At 45.2% G+C, this 13,943-nt stretch overlaps 1 protein-coding gene across 1 annotated transcript in view; it reads left to right on the top strand.

Moving 5' to 3' along the window:
- Window positions 1-13,943, top strand: part of ZNRF3 (zinc and ring finger 3) — an 87,223-nt gene that overhangs the window by 36,571 nt on the left and 36,709 nt on the right. The window lies entirely within an intron of this gene.

Raw genomic sequence — 13,943 nt, 5'->3', positions numbered from 1 at the left:
AGGATGTGGGAGGCATCTGTGGTCTCTGCATCTAGCTAATTCATCCTTATCTGGAATACTGGAATATTGCTTTTTATTTGAATCTCCTAGGATTATCTGCTCAGAAAACAACCAGCAAACCCAGCCTCTCTCCTTCCACCCCTGACAGAAGTGGTAAATAAAGACGTAAGCTAGTGAAAGCCATAGGTTATTCCCTTGGAAGTAAGAGACTTCATGGGACAAGAGCAGGGATAAGTTTGAGTTCCCACAGCTACTTCTCTAAAGGAAATCCAACATTGATGTGTCTTTTCAGTACCTACCTTCATGTAATTTGTTTATTCTTATACAACCCGAGCCAAAGTCGGCCATGCAGATTATAAGTCTGTGCGTTGTATTCTGGGAGCTCCTAATGTGGGTGTTGTCATGTCATCCATTTTGGCAATTGCTGTATAAATAAAAGTATACATATATATATATATAGGTAATAAAGTAAAAGTATGATATTTACTGGATTTCATTTTGTAGTCTTCCTTCAGTGCATGCAAGAACATTTCTCTCCCCCTTCCTTCATTTTCTGCTATAACTTGTCTATTTTAAGTGAGATGATCTTTGTCCAGGCATAGAACCACAGAACGGTTTGGGCTGGAAGGGACCTTAAAGGCCACCCAGTGGCACCCCCTGCCCTGGGCAGGGACACCTCCCACCAGCCCAGGTTGCTCCAAGCCCCGTCCAACCTGGCCTTGAACCCCTCCAGGGATGGGGCAGCCACAGCTTCTCTGGGCAACCTGGGCCAGGGGCTCACCACACTCACCCTTTCAACCCAGCTGAATTCCTGGTGTAAGTGTGCATCGTGTGTGCTTTTGGCAAGCCAGTGCAAATGGAAATTTCTTCTAGGATTCCTTATATCAACACTTTCAATCAACTGTATTTTTTTTTTTTGGCTTTTGAGTAGTTACATTCATTCTTTCTGGGCCCCAAACACTCCCTGGGGTTGAACAAATAGACCCCGTTATGTTGTATAACGTTTGTCAGGGTCTCTTTGTACTACTTACTCCATTTTCTGCTAGAAAACTTACTGCAACGTATTTGGAATTCCATATGAGGCATTTAACCTCAGCTGAGATTATATGGCACTGACCTGATACTTCCAGTTTTAAGTCCCCAGTTGAGTGCTATGGGACAAATGTAGTTGTTCATGGCATGTAAGGTAATCCTGGTTTTCCCAGCCAGTTATGATTATGTCTAAAGTTCTGGGCATTAGTGCATTTTTTTGAGCCTGTCTTATTCTATGTAGGGCCAGAATTCTTTTGTTTTACTACATAGCTACTGGCAGCCGCCTTCTGCCAAAGTCATCTATGAAGGTATCATTTTACTCCTAATTTTTCCTCCAGTTTCCCCCGTCCTTAGTGGCCTTATGCCTCCATCTTTTGCCAGCATCTTTCTACCCATTTAAAGAGGAAAAACCACGACTATAAACATGACTTTGTTCCCCTTTGTTCTGTCAATACTGTGGTAGGAGAATTCAGCGTAATCAAAGCACTTAAATTCTTGAGAGAAGAAATCTGCCCTCAAATTATCTTGGGTATGCACGTCTTTTCATGGAGTTCTGCATTTGAGACCCTTTGAAGGAAGGAGAGGCCAGCTTTCTGTTTGAATGGGCCGGGAGCTTCCCTTGCAAAGTGTTTGGAATAATTAGCGTCCAGCTGCTTTGTCGCAGCGGATCGCTCAGCTGCGTGGCGTGGGCAGGACACTTGATCTCTGCCCGTGCAGTAAATCCTACGTAGATGTGCTGAATTCACATGTTTTGTACACATCTGTTATTGTGCGTGTTCGTGGGTATCTGTAGCGTCTCTCTGACTTGGGGCAGTCCTGGCAGGAGGATGTTTGTGTCCAGCTCTGGAGCCCTCAGCACAAGAAGGACATGGACCTGTTGGAGCGGGGGCGGAGAAGGCCCCGGCGATGCTGGGAGGGCTGGAGCCCCTCTGCTGTGGGACAGGCTGAGAGAGCTGGGGGGGTTCAGCCTGGAGAAGAGAAGGCTCCGGGGGGACCTTAGCCTCTTCCAGTACCCGAAGGGGGCCTACAGGAAAGCTGGGGAGGGGCTGTTGGCAAGGGCATGGAGCGATAGGATGAGGGGCGATGGTTTAAACTAGAGCAGGGCAGGTTTAGATCAGACATTAGGAAGAAGTTCTGTACACTGAGGGTGGTGAGACACTGGCCCAGGTTGCCCAGAGAGGGGGTGGAGGCCCCATCCCTGGAGACATTCAGGGCCAGGCTGGATGAGGCCCTGAGCGACCTGATCTAGTTGAAGATGTCCCTGCTCCCTGCAGGGGGGCTGGACTAGATGGGCTTTAGAGGTCCCTTCCAACCTGACACATCCTATGATTCTGTGTTTGAGGGCACATTACTACTGCCAGGTATGGCTTTCAGCTGGCATTTTTGCCCTCTAGAGGGATATGAAGCTGGGCCGTGGCACAGGTGAGTTGCTCAGAAGCACTTCACGTGCTCCCTGAGTCACAGGTTGGTATCCTGCATTCGAGGGGTAAGGGAATGATGCTGCTTCTTGCGTCAGGTGTGCTGATATGCTAGGTCAGTGCCAAGGTCTGCTTCCCTTGTTAACAAAACCTACTCTGGCTGCTCTTCAAAGTTCACTGCTCCTTTTCCCAGGATCTGGTGGACTGCATATAGTGCCGGCCTGTGCGCATTGTAGAATCATCCTGGCCTTTTCTGCGTGGTGGATGTGTTCAACTGCGTATCTCTGTTTTTACATTTAATTACAGCATAGACTACTGGATTTCTCATCATTCCTTTTGGCATGCTTCCTGGAGTAAAGCGGACTGTGAGAGGATTTCAGGAATGCTCGATGCTCTTGCGATAGAGAAAGTTTGGTGGAATCCACTTGTGGGTTCAGTGCTGACCGCTGGGTCGAACTGCACGGTCACAGCTGATAGCCAAGAAAAGCGCACTGCTGAAATGCCCGGGTCCTATAATGTTACATTTTGTGGTGATTTGGTTTTTGGCAGGATGTTCTTCTTCAAAACAGAAAAAAAAATCTGAAAGCGAAAAGAAACTTTATTTTAATGGAATTTTGTACTTGCGCCGGAGGCCGAACGTCCCTCTCTGCAGAGCAAAGCTGCGTGGTCTAGAGGGGCACAGGGTGACGTGGAAATGCTTCTGGCTTTCGCCTTTTTTAAAAAGGCTGCAATGTTCCAGCTGCAGCCAGCATAAACCCCTCGTGTTTTATCAGGCTGCAGAGACAATAGCAACTCCTTAACTTTTTTTAAAAAACCCTACTTTTTAGTCCTTGAAAGATTCCCAGATTCCCCCCCCCCCCCCCCCATTTGTATTGTTTTGGATTGCTCATCTGTAATGGCACGTTCTGCTGATGCCTTTTTCAAAAAGCACTGATACAGAGAAGCTACAGCCTGAGCTTCTCTTTCTGGTGGGGTCTTAGTAACGCTGGGTTGGAGTCTTGCAGTCAAGAATCTTAAATCACTTTTTTGGCAACAGCTTGCTCTGCCGATACAGAAGAGTAACCAGAGATGGAAAAGTTAAGTTCTGCATTCCACCGTGTGTGTAAGGAGTAGGAACAAATACAGTCTTAGGGTGATGCAGTTGTTTTAGTAGCTGCATTATGTTGGAGATCAAAATCACAGCAGTGGCAATGATCAGTCAGTGGGAAGACTTTGTCAGCTGAGATAACTCAAGTCTATCCTGGAGAAGGAGTGCAAAGTAATTTTTGTAGTCCTTAAGAAGCCGTTTCTCTTCTAATAGGTAAGAAGGTAAAATTCCTGAGGAAATGCAAAAAATGAGTGCTGCCAACACTAACTTGACTGTTTTGCAGCCTTCTGGGTCTTGTATTGATTATTTTAATACATAAGCTCTACTGTAATTCTTTATACAATCAGTCCAGTCACTGCTCTCACTAGAGCGTGTTAGCCCGGTGTCTTGCCTTTGCTCTAAAAAGGCTTACTTTGTGCCCTGGTGGAAACCTCTCTAGATTACTACTTTTTTCCTCTCTACCCACTGCCAAGCAAGGGCAATACGTAGCAAAGGCTCAGTTGGGTTTCATCTTGTCACTGAAGTAGACTGAAGACAGCAGCAGTTCTGCTAGTGAGCTCCAGACTGGCTTCCTCTGGGTGCTCACCTTACCTGATTTGTTCTCCGCTGGGTACGTGCCAAATTCCTACATTCTTTCTGTGTTCTGATGCTGGGGGAAAGTAGGCTTGAGAGACAACGGACAAGTTAGGTGTTTTTCAGTGGAGTTAATGAATGCGTGGGTAATTGCTCCGTGTCCTAGAGCTGTCACATCTGTAGTTCCCACTGGGACAAAGCACAGACTTCATTGCACAGCACCGGGCCAGTTTCTAGGCTGTCTTAGTGCATAGCGGTGTATGCAATGAGCTGAGCTCTCATCAGTGCTCTGACAGGAGTTTTCCATGTTTCTCACTGAATATAAGCTAGTACTTTGTGTTTTGGTTTGGTTTGGTTTTTTTTCCTGTGGTTAGTTGTCACTTAGGAGTGGAAGAATCAATAGCTTTATCCTGACCTGTGCCACAATAGTGAAAATACATCTTCCTTAACATCCTTCACTTGTGTGATAATGTTTTCTGAGTGGGAAGCTGGTAACTTGCCACAAGTTCTTCATTTCTTACTTCAAGCATCACCACATGCATGGTATCCCACAGATTCCTCATCTGAGGGCACTGAAAGACTTAGACCAGAGCCAAGTACTAAACAAAAAATATGTACAACCAAGTTATTTGGGGCAACCTGACTCAGATTCTACAGATGTGGAAAACTAGAGCAGAGATGAGCGGTTTCGTTAGGTGTAGAAAGAAGCTGTCTTAGCAGTATTATACCCAATACAGTAATTTACTGTTGATGCTACGAAAAGATTATCACGCAAGCGAAAGGTAATACCTAGAGCAGAATCTTCCAAGGAAACTTGAAATCCGTCACTTTAATTCCAGAGTCTTTGTATGTGCGCTGTGGAAATAAGCTTTGCCGATAACTTTCCAAATCTGAGTGCCTGTTATTTCAGTTCATTGTGACAGCTGTGAGTGCACCAACCCTACTGTTCTCCCCCCACCTGCAATATGTGGGGGGCACTTGCAGCATGGCAAGTCTGTAGCTTTTGCAAATTATTTTCACCTTGATTTGGAGGGTAGAACTTAGAATCAAAGAATGATAGAAAAGTCTAGGCTTAAAGGGATTTCTGGAGATCATCTGATACAGCTTTCCACTGAAAGCACATCCTTGTTATCCCCAGGGCCCTGTCAAGCTGAATCTTGAATATTTCCAGTGTGGGATGTTCCATTGCTTCTCGGGGCAGCCTGTTCCACTGTTTAATTGTTTCTAGGGTGAAGAATTATTTCCATATATCCAAGCAGAATTTCCCTGAAGTATCCTTGTGCCTGTTGCCTCTTGTCTGGTCATCGTGCGCCCTCATGGAAAGACTACTTCTGTCTTCTCTAAAGCTACCTCTAAGGCTGATTAGACCTCCTCGAGCCTTTACTTCTCGAGGCTGAATGAATGGAATTCTTTCAGTCTTTTTCACGTCAAGTTTTCCAACCCTTTTATCATCTTGGTGGCCTTTTGCTGGACCTTCTCCAACCAAAACTGGACACATTATTCCAGGTGTGGTCTAACAAATGCCAAGTACGGCGAATTAATCGCATTCCTTGATCTGCTGGCCATACACGTGCTCCAGGTGCAGCCTCAGCTGTTGACTTGGGTTCAGTTTGCTGTCCATCAGAAGCCCCACATCTCTTCCAGCAGAGCTACAGTGCAGCCAGTCAGACCATGTGCAGCCTGTAATGCTGCTCAGTATTTCTCTATCCTGCATATAGGACTTCAAATTTTTCTTCATTAAACCTAACACAATTCATGGTGGCCCAGTCTCCCAACCTGCCACAGTGACTGTGTCTTGTGGCCCTTCCTCCTGGCATATCTACCGCTCCTCCCAGTTTGTTGTCATCTGCAGACTTCACTGAGAGTGCATTTGCTCCTCTCATCTGGGTTGTTTAAAATGATATATGATGATCTCAAAGGTCCTTTCCAACCATGAAGATTCTATGATTCTATACTGAACAGTATCAGACCTCATATCGACTCTGGAGAAACTCCACTTGTGACCAGCTGCCACTTCAACTTTGAGCCTTTAACCACCACTCTTTGCGATAACTGCAGACTTTGTGCCAGTTTAGCCAGTTTTCCACCATCTTGTGCGCCAGCCATCTAGTGTTAAAGGAGACACATGTCAAATGCTCTGCTAAAATCAAGGTGGATGACATCCACAGCTCTCCTCTCCTCCAGGGAGCGAGTTGCTTCATCAGAAAAGGTACTGAGATTGGTCAAGCTTGATTTATCCTTGATAAATTCAAACTGGCTTTTTCAGTCACCGTCTTGTCCTTCATATACCTGGAAATAACTTCCATAAGGATCTGCTCCATAATTGTCTCGGGCACTGCAGTGAGGTTGACTGCTGTGGAGTTTGCCAGATCTGTCTTCTTGTGTGTTTGCAGATAAGTGTAGTATTTACCCTTCTGCAGTCATCAGGGGCCTTCCCCTGATCTCTGTGACCTTTGAGAGATAATGGAGACTGGCTCTGCAGTCGGGACAGCCAACTCTCACAGGACACCTGAATGCATCCTCTCAGATCCCATGGACACCTGTAGGTCTGGGTTGCGCTGATGGTCCCTAACTCAACCCTCCTTTACTATCAGCTGTTTGTTGCTTGTTTTCTTAGTCCTTGGTGTCAACCCTGTTCAGTAGCAGATTTACGTATTGCTTGTAATTCTTCTCGCTGTTAATGTGCTTGTATTGGTCCTGACACCTGTTGCCAGTTTGAGCTCCAGCTGAACTTAATGCTTTCCTAACTAAACCTCTGCATTTCCAAGCAATATTTCTATATTCGTTGTTGGGGGTGTGCCCCTTTTTCCATCTCTCCTTTCCATCCAATTTCTGGAGATTCTAGCAACAAAATACTGGATTGTCTCGGAATCAGACACTCTGCCTCCTCTAGTACTTTAACGGTGAATAAAGAAGTTGTTTTTCAAAATCTGTTTGGTGACTTACTGCATTTTGAAGAAAACACATACATGCAGCCCGCTTTTTGTGTTTAATAAGACTGGTTTGATGGGGAGATATTTACTGCAGAAGGGTGCTAATGGTTTTTCTCCTCACTGTAAAACACTTAACGTTGCCTTATTTCACTTGAGCCACGATACGCTCCAGACATTGGGTCAGTCCCTGAGGAGGAGCTTCCATGGGGGGATGGAGCTGGAGGGAGGAAACGAAGACCTGGAGCTGGGAGGTGGTGGCTGGACGCTGAGGGGCTGGGTCACCAAAAGTATCTGAAGTCTGCTCTGAGTCACCTGCTCTGGGTCCGTACGCCTGGGGAGCGAGGAAGGAGCTCACTTCCCTGCAGATACCAGATGCTGCTTCCACATACACCTGGTCTGGGGGAGAGCTTGGAGAAGAAGCTGTATTTCCCTGATGATAGACTTCCCTGTTCAGGTTGGTTTGGTTTTGGGTGGTGTTTTTTTTTTTTAACACTGCGAAACCTCATAAATTTTATTTCAAACGCCTGTCTGGTGAAGGAATGTGAATTCGTGTGGAGGGAGACGAATCCACGCCAAGTGCATTCCGGGTGGGAAAGCAATATGGTGTATCTGTTGGTTCAGGCCCTAGAGCAATAAGGAATTCAAGTCTTCGCAAAAAGACTCGAGTTGTGCTCAGTTTTGGAGGCTTGTGCAGTTTTGGAGGCTCGTACAGTGTAGTTTTTTTGAATTTGCTTTTCATGGCAACTATTTGAAACTACTGATAACTTTCCCCCTCATAGGAAAGAATCGGTTTTATTATTGCCTTTGTAGTTTGTCCGTGGTATCTTTTGTCTAGCGTGTCTGAAGTGAAACATGTCTGTGATCCAGAAACACCCTGGATCCTCTCTGGGCCTGAATTCTTGTCTACATGTTTTCATTCAGCCTTTCGCATTCTGTGATCTGCTCCATGGACAGAGGGCTGAGCCCGTGTCACGTCCCGGCCCCCGACCCTCGGCTTTCTCTGGCTCTGAAGAGCAAAGCACCGTGCTGTCTGTGTTATTTCCTGATCTTAGGTGGTCTAGAATTTGTTCTACCTTTGCCACTACAACAGCATATTTCACTCTTCTCTGTTCTCGGCATGGATCTGTGAGCCATTTCTAAATCTCTCTTCTGTTACTTCTGCCCTTTCTTCTCCTGCCTGGTAAATTTTCACTCTGCCCGAAGGGTGGAGGAGAAAGAATGATGTTTTGTGGCTTGTGGGATTTAAAGAATCAAATTTATAATGAAGAATTCAACCAGAAGAAGGTTTGGGAAGGTAATGCTGAGTCTCAAAGGCACGTTATTGAAGTTTTCAAGACTGTCCAGGTCTCATTATCCAGACCAGGCTTGAATTGGTTAGAACTGATGTCTTGGCAGGAAAGGGGAAGAGTTGGGATCTGTTAGGGTTGCATTGTTTTGTTCTCACTGGAACTGAAATTAGGGAATCTGTTTACAGTGTTGACATGCTCTGTCTCTCTGCAAACTACTGGAACTGCGTAAGACACAGAAATGCCAGACTGGTTTTATCCATGCTAGTGCAGAGCAATATAGTGGGATCACCCTGGTGTGTGTGGACATGACTGTCCTACTTCCACAGCCAGGCCAATAACTATTTGGTGGCATGATATACCATGTGAATTTAATGGCTTGAAGGTTGAAGCTCACTTGTGATCTTCACATGGCGTGAATGTACCCTTTGTCTTTTTTTTTTTTTTTTTTTTGGTGTGCGTTTAGGCCCTTTGGGATCCGTAATTGTAGTGTGAATTGGAAAAAACCCCAACCCTGTGAATGAATGGACCACTGAAGCTGGCTCTCCTGTTAGCCACTGGAGTCTCAATATGAAGTGTGAATGAAATGCTGTTGCCTGGGATGTGAAGCCAGAGAGAAATCCATGCAGAGAAGAGATTTGTGGGTGGAAACTGCATGCTCGGAGTGATGCACCACGAGCACGATTCTAAGGGTGCTGGCCAGGAAGGTTACTGCAGGGCTTGGTGTGTTCAGGGAGAAGAAAGTTGCAGTAGGTAAGACGGAAATAGAGGAGCTGATGTATAAAGAAAACCTGCGTAAACCAATACAATAAGGGATTTTTGGAAGTGTTGTAAAAATGTCATGCAAAAACCCAAGTATTTTTTTGAGGTGGGGAAATTGAATGTCTTCTGTTGGCAGGTGGGGTAGGGACAGAATTTTGAGGAAGGTGGTCAGATTGCCATTGGTAATTTATCCACGAGGCATGAGATCAGGATGAGGTTCATGGAGAAGCTGGTTTGAGGTTTAAATGATCTGCATCAAAAAAACCTGCAATCTGAATGTGAGCCGATGAGAGCACCCGGAGAGACAGAGAGAATAGTGCTGTCCCAGAAACCCACACGGAGCCCGGAGGAAGAGGTGCTGGAGGGTGAGGACAGAGGTCGTGCTCCCAAGTTCTGGTCATGATAAGATTAAATCTGTAGATTGTACGACCTGTCACTGACTTCGTAAGGCCGTTTTATTAAAAGAGCTCACACTGGCTACTTGAATATGAGTTCCCTCGATGTGTTAATGGTTACACAGAGCTGATGACTAATGTGTCTGACTTATCCCTTAGCTGACTATTTGTGTCGGTCCTGTAGATATTCAGATTTACTGGAACAAATAGTTGAAGAACAGTTGGGCTTTGCAATGCACATGTTTTCAATCGAACAGTGCAGTGTTTTTGTCAGTTGTCCCTTCCTGAAACATACAGACTTTGAGGGAGTACTGCTGGCATAATATAATTTGTTTCGTTAATTACTCTGCTGAGATTCCAGTGTGATGCAACAGAATCCTCGGGAGTTTGTAGCCTGCAGATGTACCTAGTAAGTTCTCTGCATTTGCCAGCACAGAGCCTGCGGCACCCTGTTAGCTTTGCTTACTGCTTGCGCTGGGTTTTGCATTTGGGTTTGAGGTTTCATAGGTGCAAGATCATTTTGGCGTTATGTGGTGGTTTAATACATTTTGGTCTTCTCCCTGCTTCAGTCTTCTCTGCGCTGGTAGGAAATGTTAGGTAGATGTTCTGTGCCTGGGTGGTTGGGCTACAGCATGGGATCCACTTGCTGTGGTCACCTTGTCCTCGCACAGCAGCGGTGGCAGCCGACATGGCTGTGTTGGAGGAGAATCTTTGGTGATGGCTGTTTGGGTTGGTTTTTTGGCCAGAGCACAGCTTTTGGCTAGTAACTAGTTCATTGTGCAGCCCTGCGTAGCTTGTGACTAAAAGTGTGTGTTCTAAGTGGGTTCAATTCATGGGTTTGGACAAGAATTTGAAAATGTCTTTCTCTCAGGGTGAATCCAACTGTGTGAACGGGACGAGTCGTGTACTGAGGAGATGAGTTCCTGATGAATTTTTTCCCCTTTATTGACAAACTTGCCAGGGATTCCTTTTTCAGGTTCTTGCGTCAGGACAGAGTTCAGAAACTTCCTAGGAAACGTAGTTCTTTGGACTAGGTTCAAGAAGCAACGGCCATTGGTATTTGGAAAAGGAGTTTCAGAATCCCATGTAGTGGTCAGTAAATGCTGAGCAGAAGTTACCTCTTGCCAGAAAAATAAATGATACTTCTCAGATCTCATACAGTTCTTCATTCTTACCTGTTCCCAGTCCAGCTTCATATTCCGTGCTTAATTTGAAGTCTTGTGCAGCTTTTCAAAGAGATGGCTCATTTGGTTACACATGTTGGTCTTGGGTTTAGTGTGTGTTCCAAAATTCAGTCTCTGTATTTCAGGCTTAGTGGCTGGTACCTACTGCATGAAACACGTGCCTCAGATGATAGCAGCTAATACTGTCATGTGTATTTTGTCTGAGGCGGCTGGAAGCACATGATGCTCTCCGAATCCTTCCTAATGCATGCAGTTTCTCAGAGTCTTATTTCTTGGCCGATCTGGTAAAGTGAAATGAGAGGGGTTTCCTCCAAGATTTTCCTCTCTCTTTGGACAACATACACCTCTGCTGGAAGGGAGAATGCACTGGACGTGCTGTCTGTTCCTACCTCCTCCCGAGTGGAAGGCAGAAGCTCTGCAAAGCTACGCTACAGGAGCAGCCATTCTTTATCATCTTGGAAGCTGCCGATCAATTCTTTCATACAACAGGAGACAGAGTCCTGCAGTTTTATCGTGGAGAACCAGAGGGGCAACGAATGTGGTTAGTGGTTTGTCAGAAAGAGATGAGTGCCTCTTCAGGGGGCTTGCCCTTAGTGAAGCCGTGGTGGCTGTCACCAGTCACCTCCCTGTTCTCCACGTGCCTTAGCATGGTTTCCAGGAGGATCTCCTCCATGATCTTGCCGGGCACAGAGGTGAGACTCACTGGCCTGTAGTTCCCTGGGTCTTCCTTTTTCTCCTTTTTAAAAATGGGGGTTATGTTTCCCCCATGTTGTGTTTCCCCCATCTTCCTTTCTGACTAGTTCTCATGTTTGCTTCTTCTGGTCATGCCTCTTCGTACAGGAAAGAGACTTTATTCTGGACAGTTACGCTCTTTCCATGGGGGTCTAACCATGAAGCTCACCTGAGCCCTGTAAACATTAGTTTGCTGGTAACTATTTTGGAGTGCTAAATCCTGTGCCTTGCTCTTCCCCTCCCAAAATGCATCAAGTTAATACTTGTATCATGGTTGAAAAGCTCCCCCCCCATTTAGTAAAGTCTAAAACCATAAGGCATTGTTAGCTGTGGCACCCCAAAGGTCTAGCAAAGCTTTTTGCTTCAGTGATTTGTCAGTTCTTGATAGAAGTATGGTGTTTATTTGTGTTTTGAGGGCTCTGCTGCTTGCAGGCTTATGAGTTTGGTCGAGGTCCTTCTCTAGGCTGCCGAGCTTTTTGAAGACAAAAAAGGAGCGTTCAGAAATGCAACTTTGATTTTTGCTAAGGGCCTGGGAGCTCTGTGCCACACAGACTACGTGCCCTGTGTATGAAGGTGAGGAGCTTCAGCTGGGGCATGCCCAGCGAGTGCTGAGTGTTGCCAGTTCCGGATTGTCCTGAAAACTCTATTCAGAGGCATTTAATATTCCACACTGCAAATATTTAACTGTCTTTAGAATTGTGTGTAATGTGCAGCTTTTTTTTGCCTGTAAATAGGAAGGCTGTCTTCTCAGGTGTTTGGGGATTGTTGATGGAGACAGGGTGTCACCAGTATTGTCAGTGAAAAAGGACAAAATCACCAATTTCTTTTTAAAGGTAAGGAAGCACAGGCTTTGTAAAAGGAAGAGAAGAGGCTCTTTCAACTTTGGGCTTACCCTGATTTCCAGGGACATAACGGCAGAATGTGCTTGGAGACTGATCTAAAGGGCTATTCACACTTGGAAGCTGTTACGGAATAACAGAATTCTGGAGGAAAGAGGCTGCGGAAAGAATTTTCTGTTCCTCTTGGCCTTCTTCCAAGATGTTTTCTGGACTAAAGTGGGTAGAGACAGTATTTTTTTTTGTATGGTTGGGGAAAAAAAGAGCAAGACAGCGTATAGAGAGGTCCCGAGCTGTTCCTGTGGTGGTTTGTAACACTATAACACCTTATCCTGGCAGGCAGAAGAAAAGGGACAAAAGGGTAGAAGTTTTCTTTTCATCATCAGGACTTTTTTTAGGTGATAGAGTTACAGGGTAAAATGTTCCTCCTCTGTTGGTTTACTGTTTGTCTGCTCTGTAACACTAACCCACTTAAAACTTGTGCGGCTCTTTTTGAAGGTATTTTAAACCCTCAGCAATGCCTACAGATTTTATAACCCTGGATAAAGGCACCTGAGTCGTGGTTTCAGTTTTGCCCTTTCAGGCATGTGGGAAGTGCCCCAGCACATTTCAAGGATTTTGAACTAGAAACTTCTTAGATACGGCTTATGGTTTCAAAGCTCAATTGATACCGCGTATGTCAAGGGAATTACATCAAGGGAATGGTTCTGCGTTTCTTTAGTTACTTAATAAGGATTAAAGCTTTGTGTTTACTTAAAGGATCCCATGGACTCCTTTTGGGGTTAATTATGTTGGAATATATGCCCTGGCAATTTTGGAGAGAGCACTCTCTGCCCAACTCCCTTCCCTGGTTTTATGTCTGTGCTCCGTTATGTCCAGTTCCTCCATCCCTCTCCATTCCAGTACTTATGTCCAGTTTCTCCATTAGATGCTGAGTTTAAGGAGTGGTTCATCTTCCAGTGGCAGCTCCTGGCCCAAGCGTTTAAACAGAGTGTGTTGAACTGCTCATCCGTCTGAGACTACAGACAGCTCAGCGGTGTGTAATAGTAACTCATAACGAAAAAAAAAAAGAGGAAGGATGAATTAAGAGTTGGGCAGAGGATTCTACTCCATCTGCTTGGTATTGTGGTGGTCTGGGCTTTTTCCTCAAAATACAGGTGGATTGGTTGATGAATCTTGAAAAATACTGAGTGGTGGGAAAACCTCTGTATTGTGGCAGATCACCGTCATGTTTCCCCAATTTTGCAGTAATTGCTCCAGTTACTCAGAAAGTCAGGCCCTGCAAGATGATGTAAATAGCTCTCCTTGTATTACATCACTTGCAAAATGAAAGTCAAGGTACAAGACGTTGGAGAAAAGGACAAATTGACAGACTGGTGATGCAGAAGAGATGGCAGGATTAGTGAGCGTTACGTGGCGCTAGTTTGCATGGATTAGTGATATATGTAAATTACTGAGCAATGTAATCTTCTCCTACTATAATCAGCTACCAGAAAACAAAATTGTTAGAGTATTGATGCTATTTTGTGGTTTTCTTCAGCTAGTTTGGTGAGGGTGAGATTTAAGGGAAGACAGGAAGCTGGATAAAGTACAGACTTGTTTGCACAGAACTTTTTCTGCGTATGTGTTAAAGCCTGGGCAACTCTTAGGCAAGGGTCTGTGAAAAATTTGATATTTTAGTTGAGGGAAAAAGAGAATAAGGAGA

Source organism: Chroicocephalus ridibundus, chromosome 13 (genome assembly GCF_963924245.1).
Source record: "Chroicocephalus ridibundus chromosome 13, bChrRid1.1, whole genome shotgun sequence".
In the NCBI taxonomy this organism is placed as follows: domain Eukaryota; kingdom Metazoa; phylum Chordata; class Aves; order Charadriiformes; family Laridae; genus Chroicocephalus; species Chroicocephalus ridibundus.
Note: the sequence above shows the minus strand (reverse complement) of the source record. Positions and strands in the feature narration are given on the sequence as shown.